This window comes from Onychomys torridus, chromosome 21, assembly GCF_903995425.1.
Source record: "Onychomys torridus chromosome 21, mOncTor1.1, whole genome shotgun sequence".
NCBI classification, from domain to species: Eukaryota; Metazoa; Chordata; class Mammalia; order Rodentia; family Cricetidae; genus Onychomys; species Onychomys torridus.
This window is the reverse complement of record NC_050463.1, coordinates 3698210-3705157: the sequence shown is the minus strand read 5'-3', so window position 1 is coordinate 3705157 and position 6948 is coordinate 3698210. Positions and strand designations below refer to the sequence as shown.

At 42.0% G+C, this 6948-nt stretch overlaps 1 pseudogene; it reads right to left on the bottom strand.

Annotated features, from left to right (window-relative positions):
- Nucleotides 1–6009: 6009 nt before the first annotated feature.
- Nucleotides 6010–6612, bottom strand: LOC118571406 (annotated as a pseudogene).
- Between the last annotated feature and the right edge of the window lie 336 nt (nucleotides 6613–6948).

Sequence of the window (6948 nt, the reverse complement as noted above, 5' to 3'; positions counted from 1 at the left end):
AATTTCAGAAGCAGGTTTTTTGAAAGACTATCTTACCCTGTCTTGGCAGAGTTCAATAGTTGCTTTTCCTCGTATCCTGCTCATAGCAAAAGGGCAGTATTCGTACTGTCAACAGTCAAAGCAAGGGCATTTCTTTGCCCATAGACCATTTTTTTGTGCCAAGAAGAAGACAAACTTCCAAATGGAAATGTCTCAGAAGCCCAACATTCTCTTGGGCTCAAATTGGTGCTGTCAGGAGCAATTATGTCTCACATCAACAGAATTCTAAATTATCAAAACATTTAAATGCCATGTTCTCTAGGTCTATGAAGTGTTTGAAGACTACCTGTCCATTAGATATATTCTGTAAGTCTGAAGAACCTAACTAACATAACTATAGCAATGACAATCATGTGATTATAACTCAGTAAGTCTTCTCTACTAAAATAACTTAAGGACTAAGAATTCACATAATAAGATAAACAGACTGTAAGCAGATGTACCGTATAAGGACAATGACCTCAAGATTGTGACAATACACAAAATAACTTAAACAGAGGTAGAACATACCTACAGTATGACAAGTATAATTTTACATTTGCATCAATATATAAAATATTTCAAACAGGAGTAGAAATATATGTATATTACAACAAATATAGTTCTGTATTTGTATCAACATACAATTTATCTTAAATAGGAATATAAAAATAGTTTGCATTTGTATCAACATACAAGAATCTATATCAGTGAAAATTATTTAAGGCTGATATTTTACTAAATTAGCTTACTAATAAATGCAAAAATCTGCCGGGCGGTTGTGGCGCACGCCTGTAATCCCAGAACTCATGAGGCAGAGGCAGGTGGATCTCTGTGAGTTGAGGCCAGCCTGGTCTACAAAGTGAGTTCCAGGACAGGCTCCAAAGCTACAGGGAAACCCTGTTTCAAAAAAACAAAAAAGAAAGAAAAAACTACCTTAGTATCCTACATCTATCCATTCCCCTTTTTCTTTTCCAAAAAAGAATACCTAGTCCAAATTTTATTGTTTGCCCCATGTTGGGCACCAGATATTGCTGTATTTAATGAGGCAATTCCACATAATTTATCTGGTAATCAAGAGAGGTTTATTTCTAGGATAATTTACAGCCAATAATTGTGGGTTACAGGGTCTAAGAAAGATGAGGTACCATCCAGCAGAGAATTCAGGCCTGGTCTCCCAGCCAGATTCTAGGACCTTGAGGTATCCAAAAGAGAGATCAAACACATATGCACCTCAAGTCTTAAGGGGGTCCTTCTTGGCCATATCCTAGGGGCAGGCCAGCCCCAGGGGTAGGTCATCCCCAGAGGCAGGTCATAGGCAGGTGTGGCAGTTACCTGCCATCACTCTAGGGGCCGTGTTTCAAGGTCAAAGGTCAAAGCTGTAACAGCTACCCACTACACTTCACTCTAGTGTTTACCCAAATACAGGGACTCTGCTAAATTCCTATAACAGATTGACACGTAGGCAAATCTAGAGTTTTTCCTGATATTAATGTAATAGGGTCCATCTCACTGTAGTTGATGACACCCTGGGCAGGACGTTCTGATTTGTATAAGAAAGCAAACTGAGCAAGCCATGATAGCAGCAGGGCAGAAAGCACCGTTTCTCCAGGTTGACAATGTATGTGCAGTGTCTAAGCCTATGGTGTATATGAGTTTGCAAATCTGTTCCTGGGAAGATCCTCTTGAGCATTTTACAGATCTGGAGATTTGTTATTACTAAATAGACTAGTATTTATTAAGCCATATGTGTGGGGGATGATTTCTCATTGGGAAGGCACATTAAATCAGGAACAGCTTCACCTCCAGCCTTTCAGAAAAATACTTGTGAAACAAGGTCTCTTATGATGACTCATGTTTTCTTATCACCATGTGTAGTCACACAGGGCATTGACCTTGTCCTCATGACTCAACATCCTAAATTCTTGTATTAAATCTTGTAAGACAATTCTAATAGAATTGATTTGAGTCACACAATGGGCTGTCCATTGCAATAACAGGAAGAAAAGTATTCATGTGTGAAGCATGACTTCTCGTTCTAGACCAGAATAGAAGGAATAGTTTACTATGTACACTGCAGAGGGAAACAGGCTAGGCAAGAGCTAGATTAGAGGTTGTTTCAGATTAAGTCAGTGAGATGCACCAGTCTATGTTATAAAGGAGGTTCTGATGGGACAGTGTGAGTTACTTTCTGTGTACTTTCCCAGAATGCATTAATTCATTCCATATGAATGAAAGAAAACAAAATTGGTGGGTATACAATTAGGAATGTTAGGGTGTGCCAATAAAATTTCCTATTGGGCAACTTTCCCATGTTGGTAAGTGCAAACCTGATTGTCTCACTTCAGTCTGGTGAGAAGATTGAGACACAGGGCATTTGACATATAACACTCACTAGCTAACATTTACACAGGACAGGGTCATACAATCTCTTATTAATGGTATTCTCACAACCAGGAAAGAACCTACTCTCTTTTAAAAACCAATGTTCTTAAGAGTTCTTTAGTTAATTTTACATTGTCTAAAGCCAGTCATTGACATCTATCTTATTTAGTGTTTTCTTGTTGTGAAAAGTCAACACAGGCATGGGAATTCTTATAATGGAAAGTATTTAACCAAGGTTTTCTTATAGTTTCAGAAGTCTAGTCCATTGTCATGGGGAGCATGACAGCACATAACCAGACATGGTATCTTAGATTTCTTCATCCTTATCCACAGGCATAAGGAATAGTGAAAGGCTATGGGTTTGGCTTAGGACCAAGAAATTTTGGAGCCCACCCACAGTGGCATACTTCCTCCAAAGAGACCACACCTATGCCTACAAGGCCACACCTTCTAATCCCTTTAAAGCATTCCATGATGACTAAACATTCAAACATATTGGCCTATAGGGGCCACTGTGTATCAGATCACATACTTCAAAAATGTAGTTTCCAAGCATAAACGTTACCATTACAGAAGGGCAGAACGAAAAGACAGTAAGGAAATACTGAACAAAGCAAGACTAAAAAGCAACTTGGCAGACTAAAAGTTCTGTATCTCCATGTCTGATGTCAAACCACTCTTCAGATCTCCAAATCTTTTCAGTCTTGTTGACAGAAACATTGTTTTCTGCCTTGGGTTTGTTCACACCATGTTAGCATGTTTCCTTGGCAGGTACCTAATGACTCTGGCTTTTCTAACATTAAGGGTCTCCAACACAATCCAGTCTTCCATTTTACAGATTCAGGAAATGGTTTCTGTGGACTTCTATAGAGAGCCACCCCTGACACATGCCTGACCTCAGTGGCTGTCCTTAGTTTCAGGGGGAGATTCCACAACATTTTTCTTGTATCCTTGACTTTAAAGCCAGAACTAAGTCCAAATCTGCCAAGTTCTGCTGCTTGCTAAGGCTGGACTTAGCCATCTCTGTTAACTACATTTCCACTGGCTTTCTGTTGCACTTCCTGGCTCTCCTTTTCTGCTAAAAAATGGACATTTTTTTCTTGCTCAGATTGCTGCCTTGCATTATAACTCTGCATGAGAGCGACCTCTAAAAACCACAGGACAGAGTCAAATTAGGCTGTCTTGACACTATTTCTGCCGATGCAATTATTCTAAACCTCTTAATTTCCTTCAGAAAACAGGGCAGAATGCAGCAATATATATATATATATTTTTTTTTTCTAGCCCATACACTCTCCTCTAAAACCTCTTGAGCAGGACCATCATAATCTACATTTCTCTCAGCACCACTGTCTACTACATTTCTTCTAGTATGGCTCATTAAGGCCCACTTAAATTGTTCCATCATTTTTCTAATACAAAGCCCTAAGGATCACATTCCACGAACAAGCAGCATGGTCTGTCCCATCACAGCAGTACCCTGCTTCCTGGCACCAACTTCTTTCTTGTCTAGTGTTCTATAGCTGTGAAGAGATAGCATTACTGGAGCAAGTATTTGAAGAACAGCATTAAATTATAGTTCCAGATATTTATTTTATTATCATAATTGTGAGGAGCATGGCAGCACATAGGCAGACATGATGGCTGATAGTTCTACATCCAGATATGCAGGCAGGAGGAGGAGAGAAAGGCACTGTGCCTGGCTTGTGCCCTTGAAACCTCAAAGCCTATGCCCAGTGACACATCTGCTCTAATAAGGCCACACCTACTTGAACAATGCCATACCTCCTAATCCCTCCTTAGTAGCAGCAGTCCATGATGAGTAAGTATTAAAGCATATGGGCCTATGGGGTCATTCTCTTTCAAATACTACAATATCACCTTTTCTATTTTACTTTTTACATAAATCATTAATCTGTATTTCCTTCTGTTCCCCAGTGTCTCCAAGTCATTAAGAATTATACTCGAGTTTTCATAAATGCTTATTTCTTTATTTGTTTTTTTGAGAAATATGTGTGGTAGGTATCTTGGTTTTGGTTTTTATTGCTGTGATGAAACACCATGACCACACATGAGTTGGGGAGGAAACAGTTTCTTTGGCTTACACTTCCATATCATTCTTCATCATCAAAGGAAGTCAGAACAGTGTGGGAGTCCAGCTTCCACCTTTTGAAGGGTTTTTGGTTAGAGGAGAGAGGAATGAGGAAATATTAGGTAGAAAGATAAAAAGAGATGATGAGAAAGACAGAGACAAAGGATAGCTTCAGGGGGGCCCTGGGTCAATACCCAGTCACATAGAGTTTTATTCAAAAGGGCTTTTATCATATGACAAGGGGAGGGCCAAAGACCTCTTCTTTGCAACACCAAAGCACAACATACAGCCAACTATAGACCTTTCCAAACACCTGGTAGACAAACCCCTGGCCAAATCATCCCATTATGCAGCCATGCTAGGTAAAGCAAGCCCTGATTTTCTGACCCTCAATAAGGTCTCACTAGATAGCCTCTGTCGGCCAACACATAACAGGAACTCAAACAGGGTAGGAACCTGGAGGCAGGAGGAGAAGGAGAATAAGACAAGGGAATGGGTGTCCTAATAGAGTCTAATCTTTTGGTGGGGAGTTTCAAATGCACAAGGACCTTTGTAAGAATCAGAGTCCATTGTCCACTTGCAAGCTGGTGTATCCACAGTAGAGAAAGGGTGGTAGCAGGAAGGAGGTTGATAGGTCTACATTTGTCTGCATTTGAGATTTTCAGTGTTTAGTAAGATAACCAACTTTAGTTGATCAATATGTCCAAATAAATAATTTTGGGATTTCTGCCAACCAGGACTGTAGAATTTGGACAAACAAGTGAATTTCCTTCTAGAAACCTAATTACTGCTGTTGCACTAGTTCGAACAGAAAAAGGTGTTGAACAAATTGGTGTGACTCTGAATAACTGGTCTATTATTTTTCTGCCTGAAAATGTACAGTTAGAGAGGAAGGGTGTGATTAATCCTTGGTATGCTCCAATAAACATTGCTAGTCCATTGAACACATGGGACCATAAAGCTTGATTTAATGCTTTAAAATAATTTTTGAGATTATAATTGTTAGGTCTCAAATTTGTGACAAACTGCTAACTGAGTTTTCCATTAATATGTCAAAGCAGGCAATTGCTACCAGTTTCTCTCTGCATCAGGAGTACCAGAAATCCCCTTCCCATCTACCCTGAACAATTCATCCCTGGGACTGTGCTGAGATTCCAGAGGGAACAGAGAGGGGATGAAGACTGGGGTGCCAGTGGCAACAGGGACAGTTCATGACTGTCCATTTAAATTGTCTATGTGAAGGTCTTGGTCACCTCTGTCCACCATCCCTGGACCAGACTGGCTTCAGCATCACTTCCTTCCTTCCCTCCTCTTTCCTTTCTTCCATCTGCACCTCCTTCCTGCATCTGACACCTCCACGTCCTGAGCCTGTACCAGGATGGGCACGAAGGACACCACTGACCGTAGGCAGGCAGGTTGGCAGAATGAGTGATTGGGAGCAGGGACATGTGAAGTTCATTTGGCCAGCTGGGGCCACTGCCCCAAATGTCTGTGGGTCCCTGCCTCACCTGGCATCAGGATAGTACACCATTGCAGCTCATGCAGCCAGAGTCACTCTCATCTGGAGGGTTCAGCTTCCACGGGATGTGTTGCTGAATCTCCTGTGCCAGTGTGTAGAAGGCATCCTCCACACCCTGCCCGGTCTTGGCTGATGTTTCAATGTAGGGGATGCCATAGCTTCAGGCAAGGTCCTGGGCCTGTCGAGACTCAACAGTATGAGTAGCCAGGTCACACTTTTTCCCCACCAGCACCATTGGCACATCATCCAAGTCCTGCACCCGCACGATCTGCTCCCTTTACGGATGGATGTCTTCAAAGGAGTTGGTGTTGTTGATGGCAAACACACAGAGGAAACCCTCCCCTGTGCGTATGTACTGGTCCCGCATGGCACTATATGCCTCTTGACCTGTTGTGTCTAGGATGTCCAGCAGACATGTCTCCCCATCAATGGCCACCTGTTTCAGATGGTAGTCCTCTATGGTGGGGTCGTACTCGTCCACAAAATGATTCTGGATCAGCTAGATGGTCAGGGCACTCTTTCCCACGCCTCCAAGCACCCCCGACCCCATCACAAGCCTGTATTCTGTCATCGCTTCTATAGGGACTGTCACTCCAGGAGCTCCTACCCCACAAAGGGCACAGAGGGGTGGCTGGGGAGCAGAAGGCCCTGATTGGGGCCCGACATGGGTGTCCTTGTAGCTCCGAGGTCAGAGCGTGATGGCCGCGGGGTACAGAGTAACTGAGTATGGGGGGCCTTGGGGTTATTAAGGGATCCCCGTGGTGTGTTTAATATGCCATCTGTCAAAAAAAAAAAACAAAAAACAAAAAAACTTACATTGCCTTACTAGTAAAGCAGGGTCCGTTGTCAGTCTTTTTGTTTTTGTTTTTGTTTTTGAGACAGGGTTTCTCTGTGTTGCTTTGCGCCTCGAACTCACAAAGATCTGCCTGCCTCC